The sequence below is a fragment of the Rattus norvegicus genome, chromosome 13, assembly GCF_021556685.1.
Source record: "Rattus norvegicus strain SHRSP/BbbUtx chromosome 13, alternate assembly SHRSP_T2T, whole genome shotgun sequence".
Lineage (NCBI taxonomy): Eukaryota > Metazoa > Chordata > Mammalia > Rodentia > Muridae > Rattus > Rattus norvegicus.
The window spans coordinates 82,722,685-82,741,512 of NC_141546.1; the positions used below are offsets into that span (position 1 = coordinate 82,722,685).

The 18,828-nt window shown below is 42.3% G+C and overlaps 1 long non-coding RNA gene and 1 pseudogene across 1 annotated transcript; one reads left to right on the forward strand and one right to left on the reverse strand.

Moving 5' to 3' along the window:
- Positions 1 to 408: 408 nt before the first annotated feature.
- On the reverse strand, positions 409 to 1,183 carry Pafah1b3-ps1 (platelet-activating factor acetylhydrolase 1b, catalytic subunit 3, pseudogene 1; annotated as a pseudogene).
- A 2,355-nt stretch (positions 1,184 to 3,538) lies between these two features.
- On the forward strand, positions 3,539 to 18,252 carry LOC148001746 (uncharacterized). The gene is made up of 3 exons (XR_015636365.1): positions 3,539 to 3,859; positions 3,942 to 4,066; positions 16,586 to 18,252. It is a non-coding gene; the product is annotated as an uncharacterized LOC148001746 (long non-coding RNA).
- The last annotated feature ends 576 nt before the right edge of the window (positions 18,253 to 18,828 follow it).

The following is an 18,828-nucleotide window of genomic DNA, read 5'->3' on the forward strand; positions in this document are numbered from 1 at the left end:
TCCATTAGATGCCAGTGGGTGTCTTCATGCAACTGAACGACGCCTCTACCCAACAGATACACGTGAAGAAATGGAACCTATGAGGCCATCTGTCTTTCTTCATGTAAGTGTCTTCATTCTCTGGTATAGCATTTTGTTTATGTGCAGAAAATTAAATGAATCAAGGCAGAGTTTTTTTTTTTGGTTATTTTTTTCCATTGTTCAGATAAAATGCTCCAACGAAAGCACCTTAAGGGAGAAGGGATTCCCTCTGGCTCAGTTTGAAGCTATAGTCTGTCATGACCAGGAAGCCACTGCAGCAGGAACTTGAGACATCTGATCACGTTTGTTTGTTTGTTTGTTTGTTTGTTTGTTTTTGCTTTGTTAGGAGGAGGAGAATTTAAAGTGAAGGGAAGGAAGGAAAGATGCTTAGGGTGCTGTCCCTGGCAGAGAGATGCCTTGACCCTGATCTCGGGCCAGAAGATGAAGCAGCAAGGAGTGCAAGGCTGGCAGACAGGTGTGTACCCAAAGTGGCTCAGGTGCAGGTAATCATACATGTCATGGTGACTTATGGTACCGTCGGAGTGCACAAAGCCAGGGTCTGCATCTAAGAAGTGGGGATAGCCAGCTAGTGCTGCCCAAACCAGCTTGTTTACCTGTCGATTTTTCTCGCAAAGTGGGTTGGGATGCTGGCCTTTGGCAAGCAGTCCCAGCACAACCACCGGTGCCTGGGGCTGCCACTTATACCATGGCTTTGATGCCACCCTTCACTTCTTCTGCTGTGTGGCTGTGGTTATTGGTGCCCACCAAGACCACCACAATCTTGGGCTGGATGTGTTGCAGCTCCCCATTTTCAAGCTCCCAGAGTGCATGCTATGTGCTGTCACCACCAGTGCCAAAGTTAAGTGCATGCAGAGGTGAGAAGAGCTCCCACGAGATCTCACACTGGTGAATTAGCTGAACCAAGGAGTCCCAGATAAGGATGACTTCGGGTCCCTTGTCTTTGCTGTCCACCACAAATTGATGGTGCAGAGACATCTAGAGCCCCTTGCTCTGCATATCCTGCACAGGTGTGGTCTTGCTGGCCGGGTTCTCCTCTTCCCTGCTCATCCTCAGTGCCGCAGCCCCCTGAAAAGCCGACAGGGAGTAGGGACAATCTAGCGCCCTCCCTCCAGAGGAAATCATTTGCTGCAGGGCCAGAAAACTCTGGAAAGAGCTGGTCACATTGTACCCACAAACAACAAGCATAGAGCAATTAATTATTGTGAGTATCTTGTTTTCTTATGTGGTTTATAATTTCGGCTTAGGGAATGGTGCTGCTCATAGTGGATAAGTCTTCTCACTATAATTAACCTAATCAAAATAATATTCTAATATGCTCCAAAGGCCCATCTCCTGGGTGATTCTAGATCTCATCAAGTTGGCAATTAAGATTACCTAGTCCAGACAGCATTTACTTTAATAAAATAAATAGAAGAAGTAAATACTTTATGTAGGTATCATCTATCTCTGGTCTGAAGGTTCGTGTATTCCTGATTGCCGTTTGTTTGTTTGTTTTTAAGTGCAGTAATACGCAAGTTGTCCAATCTTGATTCTGTATATATTGTACCAAATAAAAATAAGTGCTATTTTACAATATTTTCACTTTGATGTGCATGTGTGATATAAAATGTCTTGAATTCTGTGGGCCTGGTCTTGAAAGTCTGAAGACCGCCTGTGTTTCCTCACGTGTGTGAGGGCTGGAGAGGGGCGTTTGCATCCTACCTGACCCTGGTTGTTATGTCTCTCCTTTCTTGGCACTATCTTAGTTGCTGTGATTAAAAAAATACCCAACACAAACAACTTAATGGGGAAAAGTCTGTTTGGCTTATGGTTCAAAAGTGACAGTCCATGATTTAGATGAAGTCAAAGTGGCAGGGACTTGTAATCACCAACCCCCTCACATCCAGTCAACAGCAGAGAGAAAGGACTTTATGTACGTGTGCCATACATAAAGTTCTAGAGAACTCCTCATTGAGACCTCCTCCCTAAGTTTATACGTGTGCATCACCTAGGGTCAATGGTGCTCAGCTGTAATCCCAGAATTTAGGAGGCAGAGTTCAAGACCAGCCTGGTCTACATAGTGAATTCTAGGGTAGTCAGAGTTATATATGTATTGAGACCTTCTCTCAAAACCAAAACCAAACCAAACCAAACCAAACCAAACCAAACCAAACCAAACCAAACCAAACCAAACCAAACCAAACCAAACCTAATGTAAACAAACAAAACTTCCTGGGCATCATTTTATCAATACCAAACATGTGAAGGCTGTTAGGAACCTGGGAGTGGGGGCGGGGTGGGCATGCTTCCTTCACTGGCCCACCCAGTCTCCCCAGCTCTTTCTCTTAAGACAAGAAAATCCATACCCCTCCCCCCACCCCAGTACTAAGAATTGAGTTTTGCATTATGGCAAGTACTCCACGACCCAGTACATCCCCAACCCTCTTTTGACTTTTTGAGATAGGGTGTCACTAGTTTTTATCAGACTGGCCTTAAACTCACTCATCAAGCCCAAGCAGGCCTTGAACTTCCCATCTTCCTGATTCATCCTCCCAAGAAGCCGGGATTGCATGTTCCGTGAGGGCCAGCTACATTTATCATTGTTGACTGAAGAGTTGAGTACCTTAAAGCTACTTAAAACCTTGACTTTCCCTAGTCCATAAGGAAAGCAGATATTAAAACCTTCACCCTGGTCTCATTTGCTAACTGCTGGTTTCCTTAGTCTTGTTCTACTCTTCTCACACAGACACGTCCTTCTCTAACAGACCCTTAGTCCTGTTCTACTCTTCTCATACAGACACGTCCTTCTCTAACACACTCCACCGCAACTACCATGCCATGTTTCAGGGGCCCCAGGGGAACATACTTGTCTGGAATTCATAGACTTTTCACAGCTGGACCTATTTTGCAAGTCCAAATATCCATCATGGAATCCTACCCAAGATATTAGGCAGGGTAGGCCACCCAGGCACACTCTGTGTGTGTGTGTGTGTGTGTGTGTGTGTGTGTGTGTGTGTGTGTCCCCACACATCATTTGCTTCTGATTTTGACATTCCATACCGTGTGGAGAAACTCAACAGTAACATGCAGAATCAATCCTTTCCATTTTCGGTTGTGAGTTGACCATCTGCCTCTGCACTATTTCCATGAGAAAAGTTACTATTGGAGTTCACAGTGTTATACACACAACACTGAAACACACACACACACACACACATACACACACACACACACACACACCACTTCCCAGAAAATAACATTAACCACCTACATATTATTTATACTGGTGTTTTTTCAAATGATTCATGTAGTAGAAGCATTTCTGGACCTTGGTAAAATTTAAATTCTTGGGCCTTAGTCCAGGGAATTTGATTCTGGAAGCTTGAGCAGGGCCTAGAAATGTGAACTATAATAAACATCCAAGCAATCTCAGAATCCTGTTGCAATCTTACGACTATCCTTTGCAAAACATTGCTGTATTTAACATTGCTTAAGGTATTTTCACAATACCTACCATGACACTTGCAAGGCCATCTCTCCACAGTGGAGACGGAACTTTGTTTTTATGCAGCGTCATCTGCTCTCTCTCTCTCTCTCTCTCTCTCTCTCTCTCTCTCTCTCTCTCTCTCTCTCTCTCCTTCCCTCCCTCCCTCCCTCCCTCCCTTCCTCTTTATCCCTTCCTCTCTTTGTAGCCCATAGTCCTCCCATCACCACAAAGCCCATCTAGAGGAAATCAAATCGATGTCCAAGGACCTATTGCTGAGGCAGTAGGTCCCCAGAAAGTATTTTTATGTGTTCTTGAAGTTGCCACCACTTTGCCTGGGGATGGCAATAAGATGTGTGTATGGGGTGTGTGTTTCTCATTTCTCACCTGTTGTTGTATGTCTTCTTTAACTGACTGGAGCATTTCGTTCTTACAGAGAGATCTCCCATCTTGTGAAGACTCCCAGGATGAGCCTCAGAAAAGTGTGACCAGCATCAGACCTCGTCTGTGTCCAGAGAGGACAATGGATGTCACTAACTCCTGACATATAGTAAGGAACAGGCAAGTACTAGTCTGAAGGGAGATATTAAACTATGGCTGTTCTCCTGCCAGGTGCCTGGCTAGCCTTCTGCTCATTGGAGGATCATTAGCAGTTGATCAGTTTCAGATAAATTAGACTTGAAAATGGTAACGTTCTATCAACTTCTGTTGGGCTGTATTTGTAGGTAGATGTTATCTAAATTTGACTTTATTGTGGAATATCTTATTTTCTCCATTTATTGTGATTGAAAGTTTTACCGGGTATAGTAATCTGGGATGGCATCTGTGGTCTCTTATGGTTTGCAGCCCATCTTTTCAAGCACTTTTGGTCAGGTGTAACTCTAATATGTCTGCCTTTATATGCTACTTGGCCTTTTATCTTTGTAACTTTTAATATTTTTTCTTGGCTCTCTGTGTTTACTGTTTTGATTATTATGTGATTAGGGGATTTTCTTTTCTAGTCCAATTGATTTGGTGTTCTGTTTGCTTCTTGTACCTTTATAGGTATAATTTTCTTTAGGTTAAGGGCATTTTCCTCTACGATCTTGTTGAAAATAATTTCTGTGCCTTTGATCTGGGTTTTCTCCTCTTTCCTCTATTCCTATTATTCATACATTTGGTCTTTTCGACTGTCCCAGATTTCCTGGATGTTTCATGTCAGAAATCATTTAGATTTATTTTTTTTAACCAAATGTATCCATTTCTTCTAGTGTATCTTCAATGCCTGAGATTCTGTCTTCCATCTCTTGTATTCTGTTGGTGAAGCTTACCTTTGAAGTTCCTGCTCAAATTCCTAAACATTTTATTTCCAGAATTCCCTCAGTTTGTGTTTTTCTTTTATTTAAAAGACTTATTGTATTTATATGACTACACTGTAGCTGTCTTCAGACACACCAAAAGAGGAAATAGGATCGCATTACAGAGGGTTGTGAGCCACCATGTGGTTGCTGGGAATTGAACTCAGGACCTCTGGAAGAGCAGTCAGTGCTCTTAACCACTAAGCCATCTCTCCAGCCCTCAGTTTGTGTTTTTCTTGTTGCTTCTATTTCCATTTTCAGGGCTTGAGTGATTTTTATCCGTTTCCTTCCACTGTTTTTTTTTTTTTTTCCTGGCTTTCTTTAAAGGATTTATTCCCTTTCTTCAATTGTTTATTTGTGCTTCCCTGGATTTTGGTAAGAGGTTTATTTATTTCCTCTTTAAGGACCTCTATCATCTTCATATAAGCATTTTTTAAGATCTTTTTCTTAGGCTTCAGCTATGTTGGGATATTCAGGAGCTGCTGTAGTAGGATAACTAGGCTCTTGTGGAGACGCACAACCCTTTGTATTGATTGCTATTGATTGTGTTTCTGTGCTGGCATCTAGGCATCTGGGTTTGATGCGATCATAGGGTCTAGGTCCTGGTTTCTGGGAGGTCAGTAGGGGATGGTCAGTGGGATCCTTAGAAGGCAGGGGGTGGGGTTGGGGGCCTACAGCTGGTGTTCTGTTGCAGCAATAGGGACTAGCATGAGGGGTTGGGTCGGCCAGGAACACAGAGCAGAGAATTCTTTACAGACATAGGAAGGACAATTCTCAACTTCATATGGAAAAACAAAAAGACTAGGGTAGCTAAAACAATCCTGAAGAATAAAAGAACTGTTGCACTATCACCATGCCTGATTTCAAGTTGTACTACAGAGCTGTAGTAGTAAAAACCTCACAGAATTGGCATAAAAACAGATAAACTGGTCAATGGAATAAAATTGAAGACCCAGACATAAATCCACATATTTATGGACATCTGATTTTTCATAAAGAGGCTAAAAATACACACCAAACAAAAGGCAGCATCTTCAACAAAGGGCGCTGGTCAAACTGGATGTCGGAATGTAGGAGAATGCAAATGGACCCACACTTGTCATCCTGAACAAAGCTCAACTCCAAGTGGAGCAAAGACCTCAACATAAAGCCAGAAACACTGAACCTGATAAAAGAGAAGGTGGGGAATAGCCTTGAACACAGGAGGCAACTTTCTCAATAGAACAACTTTTTAATAGCACGTTCTAGCTTTTAAGGTTGCATGGTTGCTCTTTTTTGAGGTTGATTCTAGACTGAATGATTAAACATCATTTTTCTGTAAATGATAACAGGACCTGAAACAGTCACCATGGTTCTATTACATGGGCTTTCCTCTTGTTCCTTGAACATCCTTTGGATACTCTTTCTTCAAGACGTTTGCATGGGCTGGGGCTGGGTGATCCCTTTTCTCTAACAGGTGACCTACCTCACTTCTTAGGATGTCCATCTTCCCCCCCGCCCCCGGTACATCCTTTAAAAGCTTCAATCCCAACCACATATCTATCCCTCTAAGCCACTCACTCAAATTTTATACTCATTACTTTTCAAGATTCCATTTACTGGTCTCCTCCTTGGATAGAATGTAAATTCTTGGGGGGTACAGGGAGTTTGTTCTTCTTTGAACACTAAAGTGTTTTTGGTGAACACATCCCAGCACTTAAAAATAGTTTGTGAATTAATAAAAATGTCCTTGAGGATAAAAATCTCTGTTTACCCAATCTCTGTATCTACTCCAGCATTAAGAGAACACACACGAGGACTTAATAAATTTTCATTAAGCTCTAATTGTATTTTATTACTAGTTTCATAATGACCTACGGTTGTGAGGCAGTATAAATTCATGTTCGTTTTCACACCAAGAGACAGCCTTGCAGGAGGCAGCGCCATAAACCCATGAGCACATGCTGACCGTGGCTTGTCCTCCCCTCAGTTCTGGCTGCGTCGTCTGCCAGCCTTTGCATCTTATCACGAGTCCACGCACTCGTTATTCTGCAGGTGCTTCCTGTTGAGTTAGTGAAGTAAATTGGTAGGATCTCTCTCCTCACTCTCAAAGCTGAGAAGGCTATGCTGTTGTTGTACAACGCAAGAACTGCCTCGATTGAGTTGATCTATACAGAATGCTCCTTGTTCTTCCAGTCGAAGACCTCACTAGTCTGACACAGTTGTGAGGAGAACACAAATGGACAGCATCAGTGTGTTGATCTAGGATCTTGCTTTCTCTCCAGTTGAACCAGAGTGCAGTCAGACCATATGGTATAAGCTTGGAGACACATAGTCTCCCCGGTGTCAGAAAACACTCTTCATTCAGCTGCTGGAGGCTGGACCTCCCTGTAGGCCAGGGTGGGTATCTTGGCAGCCTCTTAGACCATTGATATTAACCATATGACTTAACCCAATGCTGAGTATCATAACTCACATTAAGAGCCTATAAGGAATGGATCATTTTAGCCATGCCCAGGACCTATGGAAATAGATGAATCCTTCCCATCTCTATCCCATGCATCAGTGCAAGAACACAATCCAGACAATGTAGAGTAAAAGATACACAAGGATGCGGCCACTCTCGAATAAGGTACTATGAGACAATGTCTGGGTTTCATAAAACATTAATACAAGGCAGAACATAAATGTTGTGTTCTTGTCACATGAATGGCACATGGCTTGAAGATCCATTTTGAGATATACTGGAAGACAATCAGTGGTCAATGTCTGCCTGGAATTCCATGTGTGTGCCTCATATTCTTTTATTCAAAAAAAGATTTGATGAGAGGGAGCACAGAGTCCCGATTTAGGGTACACACTTTCAAAGCAGGCTGGAGAGACTCCATCTCTGCTGCTTTGTTGGCTAAAACACAGTAGCAGAGTGACTAAAACATCTCTGTGCCTCAGTTTCCTTCTCTGTTAACTGGATGCAGGATCTCGCCTCATAGGTGAGGTATGAGGACTCACTCAATGAACAACAATATTTCTGAAGTGATTCACGTAGAGCTTTACAGATGTTAGCATTGGAGTGCTGGCTGAAAGGGTGGATGTAATGGCTGCAATATGTCTACATCTGCAGATCTCTCAAAGTGCCTGGAACAACTTGATCTAAGGAAATGGCAGGGGCTCCCTGAGTGACATTCTGAATGAGAAAATGATGCGGCCGCATCATCATAACTGCACGGAGAGACTAAATGTACCTCTGTCTGTATCTACAGTTCTCCAGAAAAAAACAGATCATGCAGTGGGGGTGGGCGCAGGCATTACACTGGATGCTTGGTACTGTGCAGCTATGTCCCCCAAAGTGTTACTTAGGCTTAATAGTAAACGCAGTTTAATTAATTGTGACAGCAGGGACATATTCCAAGTCACCCTCATGCAAACAATTACAATAGCTAATTCCCAGCTCTCTAGAAAGGAAGAGGAATTCCTAGCAGAGTAAGTAGTCTGGTTCAAAATAGAGTCCTACCTGTGTACCTATTACCCAAACAGACCCCATTCCACAGAGCAGTGGGGAATATTCCTAAATTAATACTGCCCTTGGCAATAGACATGAAGTGATTTTTGCATTGAGGGTTTCTTCTGCTCTTATTTAAGCATTGGTTAGGAAATAGCATCTTGATCTCAGCAAGCTTTGATGATGTAGGAATTCACAGCTATAAGCAGAGAAAGCTCCATTTTCTCTGACAAATTTGGTAGAGGCAGAAAAACACACAGTAAATTAAACCTGATTTGCATGACATTCAGCATGCGTGCAGTCCTTCCTGTGAGGCAGGGACCATTCTTTGATTGAATTTTTCTATTTCTCTACGTTGTGTGGTATTCTGGGAACAATTGAGGAGCCCTCTGTTGGCTAATTAACACCTGTAAATTCACATCGCCTAGTGTCTTCCTTATATTGCAGAGGTAATGAGTCCAAGTCCTGGTAGGGTTGTATTTTTATTAAAATTTCTTCCTATCTTTTTCTTTTCATGTCAAACAGATTGCTACACATTTAACCCTTTTGTGCTTTTTTGTGATCTGTCTTTATCCTGGGAAATAAAGCAGAAGCAAGAGAGCTACTATTGAGCTGCTAAAAGGAAGAAATCGCATACCCAGGAAGGAGGTGGATGGTGAAATATAGGTTCTAAACCTATACGTTGTGACATACTAATTGGGGACTGAAATCCCAACTAATTTGTCTGTTGTTCAGTCTATATGCTACAGAGGATGATTCATTAACACCCATTTGTTGGTGAGGACTGAGTGGTTTGCAAGAGAAAGGACAGAGCCACCATCCTCTAGGCATGACCTGGTGACAAAGGTAACAGAAAATAAAGGCAAAACTGACTAATACGTGGAAATATGATTGTGGAAGCATGGAAAACAAGAAAGAAGCTAACCCATTGTTAAGGGTCCTAGACTTCTCATAGTAGATGAAACTTGACCTGAGTACTAGAAGGCACAAAGCATCAGTATTCTGGGGAGGGGCATGAACATGCACAAGTGCCCTGTTAATGGATACTACAGGCACTCTAGGGTGACTTTGAAATTCTTGTATGAACTAACCAGCTAGTTTGGTTAATGGGGCTGAAAAGTCCCACTGACTTAGTCATCCCTACCCCACAGGGGAATGGCTTCCATCCATGATGACTTAGTAAACTTTCTATCCACATCCCTTCAGCTCGAACTTACCTTACAGGCATACCTAATTGTGAGGGTGGTATTAACTCAGAAAGAAGAGAAAAGAGTGGATTTTACCTGGCAGCTAGCTGTCTTCACAATCCTCTTCTACCATGCCACCCGCTGGCAATATATATCGCACTTGGATCACTTGGAAATTTTTATGAATATGATTCAGTAGTTGCCCTGAACATTGGGTCCTAAGCTCATCACTACAGTTGCGTGCCAGCCATATGGCCACATGCTCCACACTTAACTGCTGTTAGGGAGAAGTGTTGACCCATGAATGAAGGCCAAGACCATAAAAGTGGAAGTTGGAGAAGCTTTCTCTGTGATCTCATGCCTGGAGGTCCGTGTTGTTTTAAGATGATGGAATCTGAAGTTCTCGTCTGTTCTATTTGTCCATAATTCTGAAGAACATTATAATCAAACAGAGAGTTCTGAATAAACACACGGTTTTGAAAACAGTTGAGCTGGATTTCCAAATTAATGACCTTAGAATTTATTAGGAATTGTTAGCCAGTCATGAAAGATATTTGGAATTCCATCTCAAAGGATAAGAAGTAGATGAATAGAAGCCACAGTTCTAACTGGCTTGAAGCTCTTCAGACTTCCTGGAAATTCTATTTGTGTATTTAAAATTTTTATTTATTTTTCTGGCAATTTCACACAGTGTATTGGTTGGCTTTATGTCAACATGATACAAGTTTGATGGAGACATTTGGGAAGAGGGAACCTCAGTTGAGAAAATGTCCTCACCAGATTAGCCTATGGGCAAGCTACTGGTACATTTTCTTGATTATGATTGGTGTAGGAGAGTTAGCTCTGTGTGGGTGGTGCCACCCCTAGGTTGATGATCTTGGGTGCTATAAGAAAGCAGGCTGAGCAAGCCATGAGGAGAAATTCAGTAGCAGTACTTCTCCATGGTTTCTGCCCTAGTTCCTGCCTCTAGGTTCCTGCTCTGACTTCCCTGGAAGAAGAACATTTAAGTTCTAAACTGAAATACATTCTTTCCTTCCCAAGTTGCTTTTGGTCATTGTGCTTTATCACACTAATAAATGAAGGCATATGGACAAAATTTATTTTGCATATATACTCCCCAGTCTCTACTCCAATTCTTTTTAGACCCTGTTTCTCCTCCCAACTTCATGGTACCCTTCCCATCCACTTCCCACCGCTCCCTTTTTATAAATCTCCAGGGAGTGCTCCTCATATGCACATGGGTGTCGGGCCACCCACTGGAAGTGAGTGGTCTGGGACTTCGTACAGCCCACGGTGATGTCATTTGGCTTCCGCTCAGTGTGAATGCGTCAGCTGCTATTGCCTTCGGTTCTACTCTTCTCTCATTAGTAGGCGCCATTAAAGTAGTGCTGTTTGGTGACCACAAAATTGCTAACAAAGCAAGTGCACTGACTTCTCATGGCATTGCTTAGATATAAAGGAGCCATTTTGATCCGGGGCTATTCCTGTAATAAGGCTTTCATATAGTCAAGAGGTGAAATTGAATTTAAAACTGTGAAAGGTCATTGACTTTCATAGACTTCTTCAGGATGTGTGTAATATGGTGGAAAGAACTTGAGCTTCAAAGAAGGACTATCAGGCTCACATGCTAGCTTTCCCTTTCATGTTTCTCTTCTTAATTTTCGAAGCAAGAATAGCAGTACCAGTCAAACAGAACTTAGATCAGAGATGACATGCACAGATTTTTGAGTGAATGAATAACAATGGTAACAAATGAAGCTGTGTTGTACCATTGTGAGAAATGAGCTCTCTCTTTCTCTCTCTCTCTCTTTCTCTCTCTCTCTCTGTGTGTGTGTGTAACAGAGAGAGTAAGATATCTGTATGTGTGAGAGAGTAAGTTATCTGAATGTGTATGTGTCAGTGAGCTATTTCTATGTGTGTGTGTAAGAGAGCTATCACTGTGTATATATGTGTGTGAGAGAGACAGAGCTCTCTCTCTCTCTCTCTCTCTCTCTCTCTCTCTCTGTGTGGTGTGTGAGATAGAGAGAGTAAAATATCTGTATGTGTGAAAGAGTAAGTTATCTGTGTGTGTATGTGTGAGCTCTCTCTCTCTCGCTCCCTCTCTGTGTATGTGTGTGTGTGTGTGTGTGTGTGTAAGAGAGCTATCACTGTGTATACATGTGTGCGAGAGAGACAGAGCTCTCTCTCTCTCTCTCTCTCTCTCTGTGTGTGTGTGTGTGAGAGAGAGAGAGAGAGAGAGAGAGAGAGAGAGAGAGAGAGAGCGCGAGTGCTTCATCAGACATAAAGGAGAAATCACAAGAAACAATGAGTTTTCCAAATGTGCTTTTGTAGTGTGCCAGCCAAGGTGAGGGCATGGACTAGCATTTGATGGAGCTTGGATCTCTACTCTTCATCAAGCAAAGCAAATTTGTTTCACATACATGCCTTGTGTGGAGAATTTCCACTTAAGATGATATTCTTTTTCAATGGAAACAGTGGTAACGGCCAGTGGTCAAATCTTATATGTTAGACATCATTATCATCCACACTATAACTAGTAAGAACTTAGAAAGATACATTTTGTTTATAGGTACAAGTTTCTGTGTTTGTGTGTGTATGCATGTGCATTCATGCATCCACACATATATACATTTTGCCTGCTCTAGTGCTTTTGAAAGAAAAATATTCTTGTCACTGCCTTAGAATATTCCTCAATTTTGAAGATCTTCATGAACACACCTTCCAGGTCTGAGTTTCAAATCTAATTCTTTAAACCTTAAGTGAAATCATTTTCTCACCTTTTGGAAATACTAACCCATAGCTATGCATAGCCAACAGCTACAGATTCACGCCTCTCACTGCAGTCTCTTAATGAGTCAGCATCCTTCATTGCGTTCCTATTAAAATGAAGAAGCGTGAAACCAGTTTCAGGCAAGTCGAGAAAAAAATAGGACTGCTTCGGAATTTTTTACTGTAATTTCATCCCAGGGGCCCTAGAAATGCAGACACATGCATGGCACGCTCACCAGCCAACACACACACACACACACACACACACACACACACACACACACACACACTCACTCACAGAGAAAGGGCTTACAATTGTTATGCAAATGTATCTGTTAACTAAAGATTAGGATAGCAATTGTCTAAGGAATTTATATAATTGTAAGTCTGGGGAAAAGTGAGTGATGGCAAGAGAGAGAAGACACTAGAAAAATCTCTTAGAAAATGATCTGGGCTCTCTCTGTCCGGCTTTGGAATTTCAGATCTTTCATTGTCAGTTGTCGTCTTGCATATATTTCATTTTACCCAGTGGTGCAAAACTCATTTCACCCTAGAAAATCGTCACTTTTTTTTTTAAAGCAAAGAGTACTTTCCTTGTACACTGCAACAGCCTAGTGTTGATGGTAATATGCAATGTTGTGGTTCAAATTCTCAGGCGTGCAGGAGCATTTTACGCTGTTTTTCTTCCCTCTGGCTCTTGGCATAAGGGGTGTACGTTGCACATTGTGCTTAAAGACTTTCCTTAACGACCACACACGACCTCTAAATTGACTTTTTTTTCTCCTTTCGGGGAATCATTATTTCCTCAATCTTAAACAGTTTAGTTGATTGAATCAACCATATCATTATTTTAATAGGTCATTAAAATAAATGAAAAAATTCAAATAATTATAAAACCTGTGTTTTCTGCAATCCTATCACAGCCAGAAGCCCTACATCTATAAGCTAAGGTTGTGGCCCAACTGCCACGCAGCGCCATTCAAACACCCTCTGAAACCAAGACGCACGTAAATAAATTAGTCCAAAGAGAAATGTCTAGCTGGCGTAGTCCAGGGTTGAGACCACACTGTGAAAGAAAGACATTAAACTAAGATTTTTATTAGTCTCTGCTCCTCAATAGCTCAATGGGTAATTGTAGACGAGAAGCTCAGTCTGAGCCACAGTCTCTTCCTGCGCAGATAGAAAGGGCGTGGCTTTACTTCCGGTAAGTACGTAATGTGCTAATAGGCGTGTCATAGCTTAGTAACAGTATAAAATGTGTTTCTGGTTCTTTCCTCTTTGGTGCATGACAGAGCTGCATTCTACTTGCTTGATAGATAGGACACTGCCATAGCAAGTGCTGTGACCAGTGAATTATGAATAGAGACGTCCTATGTCGCTCTTCAGTAGAAGCTGGAATAAACCTGGACTGGTTTACCATGCGTTCTTCTTCTTGTAGTAGTGGTTGTGGACACTCAAGCTGAGAGAGGTCTTGGGTTTTGTGGCTTGAGTCCCTAAGTCACCACATGCATAAGAGGTTCCCCTGCTAACCTATGATGGCCAGAAAGTATATGCAACGATTTTCATCATGTCAAACTTTGAGACTTTCGGAGATGTTTATCACTACAGCATAACCTAGCATATCCTGACTGAGGCAGTGTATGTAAGCACTTCGAAACGAATTGAGCATTCTTTATATTAAGAATGAAGAAAAGACTAGTTTTGAAAGCTTTAAAACATTTCTGTTCTATTTAGATTATTAAAGCTATCCTTTGCAAAATAATGTCATCTTATCTCTTTAGGGAAAAAACACAGGGACCCCAGTGGTCAGTCCTAAAATCATATACAAACAAGCAACCCTAAGTGGACTTAGCAGGTTGTGTATGTATATGTATATATAATGTAAACAATTTATATGACTATATAATTAATATTATATACCAATTATATAATAAATATATAGCACAATAATACATAAAAAAGAGGCCATGGATTTGGGAAAGGGTCATCAGAGAAGTGGTTGGAGAGATACGTTTTAACTAGTGAGAAATAGGATTGAAGTGAATAGGAGTGACCTCATATAAGGAAGTGCAGAAAAAGTATTCACAGGAAGGCCAGCAGCAATGTGCAACAGTGCCCTTGATGAACAAGAAATAAATGATGATGCCTCCTCCTCGTCCTCCTCCTCCTTCCCCTTCTCCCCCTCCTCCTCCTCTTTCTTTGCTCATTCCTTCTTTTGGTTGGCCTGGACATTTCTTTTAGTATCTGTTTTTAACTGCTGAGGAGAAATGTAGGCCTGAGGTGTAAGAGAAACTCCCATCTAATCCAGCTGTGAGAGAAGACAGGGTCTTCCACACAGACATTGCTTGGTCAGCACAGTTCTTTCTCTTTAATTGTGAGGTTCTCTGCGGAAATGAGCGCTGCTATTCTTCAGAGCACCACACACTCCCTGTACGCCTAGCCCTTCCACGCAGCTGTCGTCTGTCTAAACCAGGTAGTCGTTTAGATTTTGCAATCCTTTCACGGTCACATACAGACTTTAGGGAGAAATGATAGCCGATGGTGGTAGCTAGCAGCCAGCACATCTGTGTGGACGGTTTTAAAAGCACGCGTGTATTCGATGAGAACGCTGATAAGAGCACAGAACTCCAATGGCGCAGGCAATGTAGGGAGAATGGAGAACCCAGGCTCCCTGGAAGCTGCTGTTAACATTTTTATCCAATAATACTGAAGGAACAGTTAAGAGCCTAGCAATGGCAGGAGTTTAAGTTTGTATTGGGTTGGTAGAGAAAGCAAATGACTTAAGGTCCTTTTTAAAAACACTTCCCTTAATTCTTGGCTTTGTCTCCTCTTCTTATGTTTTATAGAATTAGAGATAGATATAAATCAGCAAGAACTAGGTTTCCCCATTTAATAGACTCTCTGTTTTTGATGGTAGCCCTTAGGTTATACTTTGAAAGTCATGCATCATAGATTGTGCTTTATAAGTCTACTTCAGTGAGGGTAGTGATAGGGGCTGAAGCGAAGGCTCACCTGTTAAGAGTGTGGGCTTGTCTTCCATAGGACCTAGGGTTAGACTTCCAGCATCCACATGGTGGCTCACAACATTGTGTGACATCAGTCCCAGAGGATTTGATGCCCTCTTTGAATCTATGAGAACCACAGGTGGTACACAGACATGCGCAGACAGAATGTCCATACACATAAAATACAAATAAAGGAAAAAGTTAACTTAAAGGAGTACTTGCATGCATATATATATATATATGTATATGTATATATATATGTGTGTGTGTGTGTGTGTGTGTGTAGTGTGCATGTATATATGTATATATACATATATTTCTAGACTTAACCAGATCAGGCTGTATAGTGTTACTTGTATGTATGTGTTTCCAGGGATGACCAATTGGTATTGGATAACTAACTGGTTTGCTCTTCCTTGGGGGAAAACTCACCATTCCTTAGTTGCCTGTAGCCTTCTGTGTAAGACTGAGGCTTCGTGGTCTTTCCCGTGTCCACTTTAGCATGCACATTGATGTCATGCTTAACCAGCTCATGCTTAGACAATCAGATTGGTAAGACTTCATGAATATAGCTTCTGATGTACTAGGAGATGCAATCTCACAGCAAACTCCCCCATCCTCTGGTTTGTAAACTTCCCTTTGCAACCCCCTCTTCCCCAGTGTTTCCTGAGCCTGAGGGATGGGAGTTATTCAGTAGACGTAGCCATTGCTGCTGGACTCCACAACTCTGTATTTTGATTGGTTTCAGTTTTCTGTAATGGTCTCCATCTGTTACAAAGAGAAGTTTTGTAACTTTAAGCTTTTCAAAACCTGTTTCTAATGATGGTTCTTAAATGCTTTAACCTCCTTTTTACTCCATCACCCACCAGAGATAGTGGGAGAAATAAAAGATATGGGGAAATGGCTCTGTTTAGAAAGGTTCTTCAGAGCAACTCCCATCTGTATTGTCTGGAAACCCGAAGTTCAGTTCACAGGTCAGCAGGCAGTAGCAGCTTGATCCACTGGCAAACACTTCATGGATACACAGGCAGTCCAGTTCAGTAGAGTCAGGATAGCAAACATTAATTAGCAGTGGTGTCTAGCAGAGAGCCAGGCCTCAGCCTGGGCACAAGTCAGCAAGAGGGACCAACGGGAACACTAGGAGACGTTCTCAGCTGTGTCTCTCTCAAGGAAGCAATGATCAGTGAAGACTCGAGACCCACAAGCATTGTACAGCTAGCTCTGTCAGTAAGCCACGCTCAGCCTCCATCACTGTCCCTCCAGTCATATTTATACTCCCTCCAAAAATCATGTGTCTTCCACAGGTCTTGCCTCAGCACTTGTGTCTGTCTCAGCTGACATCGCTCTGCCAATCAGCCTGAGTCCACGGAAGCAGCAAGGAACTACAGCACATCACCAGAAGTTTTTTTTTTTTTTTTTTTTTTGGTGCTTTTCTGTCATGGAGTCCCAACAAATGCAGCTCAACTATGCAGTGTAAGGTGGACCGATACATGTGTGTTGTTAGCAAAGAATCCTTCATCACGTGACCTCTCACATGCTTTCTTTTTTTTTCTTTTTTTTTTTATTAACTTGAGTATTTCTTATTTACATTTCGAATATTATTCCCTTTCCCGGTTTCCGGGCAAACATCACCGCAATCCCCCTCCCCTTCTTTATGAGTATTCCCCTCTCCACCCTCCCCCCATTGCCGCCCTCCCCCCAACAATCACATTCACTGGGGGTTCAGTCTTAGCAGGACCAAGGGCTTCCCCTTCCACTGGTGATCTTGCTAGGATATTCATTGCTACCTATGAGGTCAGAGTCCAGGGTCAGTCCATGTATAGTCTTTAGGTAGTGGCTTAGTCCCTGGTAACTCTAGTTGCTTGGCATTGTTGTTCATAAGGGGTCACGAGCCCCTTCAAGCTCTTCTAGTTCTTTCTCTGATTCCTTCAACGGGGGTCCTGTTCTCAGTTCAGTGGTTTGCTGCTGGCATTCCCCTCTGTATTTGCTGTATTCTGGCTGTGTCTCTCAGGAGAGATCTACATCCGGCTCCTGCCGGCCTGCACTTCTTTGCTTCATCCATCTTGTCTAATTGGGTGGCTGTATATGTATGGGCCACATGTGGGGCAGGCTCTGAATGGGTGTTCCTTCTGTGTCTGTTTTAATCTTTGCATCTCTATTCCCTGCCAAGGGTATTCTTGTTCCCCCTTTTAAAGAAGGAGTGAAGCATTCACATTTTGATCATCCGTCTTGAGTTTCATGTGTTCTGTGCATCTAGGGTAATTCAAGCATTTGGGCTAATAGCCACTTATCAATGAGTGCAACCGTGTGTGTTTTTCTGTGATTGGGTTACCTCACTCAGGATGATATTTTCCAGTTCCAACCATTTGTCTATGAATTTCATAAAGGCATTGTTTTTGATAGCTGAGTAATATTCCATTGTATAGATGTACCACATTTTCTGTATCCATTCCTCTGTTGAAGGGCATCTGGGTTCTTTCCAGCTTCTGGGTATTATAAATAAGGCTGCTATGAACATAATGGAGCAAAAAGACACATGCTTCACATGCTTTCTTTCTTTCTTTTTTTTTCCGGAGCTGGGGACCGAACCCAGGGCCTTGCGCTTGCTAAGCAAGCACTCTACCACTGAGCCAAATCCCCAACCCCCTTCACATGCTTTCTTTAGCAGAACATCCTCTCTCCTGTGTCTGCTTCAGCGCAACATTCCTTCATGAGTCTGCTTTAGTCTTCCACCTGTGTCCACTTCAGCTAAATGTTCCTTCAAGTGTTTGCCCCAGAAAAACACCATCCAATCAATTTTCCAAAACTACTTCAGAGTTTCCTAGTTGTGCATATAACAAGTTCTTTTTAAAGGGGCCATGAGTTGAAAGAGAGCAAAGTGGGATGTGTCGGAGGGCTTGGATGGAGAAAAGGGGAAGGGGAAATTATGCAAGCATGTTATAATCTCAAAAAATAAAAGAAGTAATTTTTTAAAAAGAGCATTGTAAGGCATTTGGCCAAGTTCTCTGGTTGAGTACCTTCTAGAATCCATATCAGGATAAGCCCTGAGGAAGAGCTCTGTGTTCAGGGGAGAGTTCCTCCATGAACTGACTCGGTCCCAACTGGAGCCACAAGTAAGTTCAAAGTCATTACTATAACAATCCCACTCACAGAACAGACACAGTGCATCAACACATCTTGCAGTCTGGGGTTTCATAACACATCTCAAATGTGGCCTTCTGGATCCTCCTGGGGTTCCTATTACTTCCGTGCTTGCCCGGATCAATTAATGGGGGTTCCTCTATGGTTCGACAACCCTCTACTTTCCACACTAATAGCATGTGACCCTTTACTATCTCAGTCCTAGAGATTTTCTCTGTTCCAAAGCTGCTATGGATTGGTTTTACCTCTTAAAGTCGTACTCTTTTCCATGCCTGGAGGCCCTACAAACTCACTTCTGGCTGCCATTCTAGCCTCCTGCCCTACATACCATGTGCCTTCGGCATTAGCTGATCTGTCCTGAAGCACTCCAGCTCCATACCTTTGCTGTCTTCTGGGGTGCTCTTCC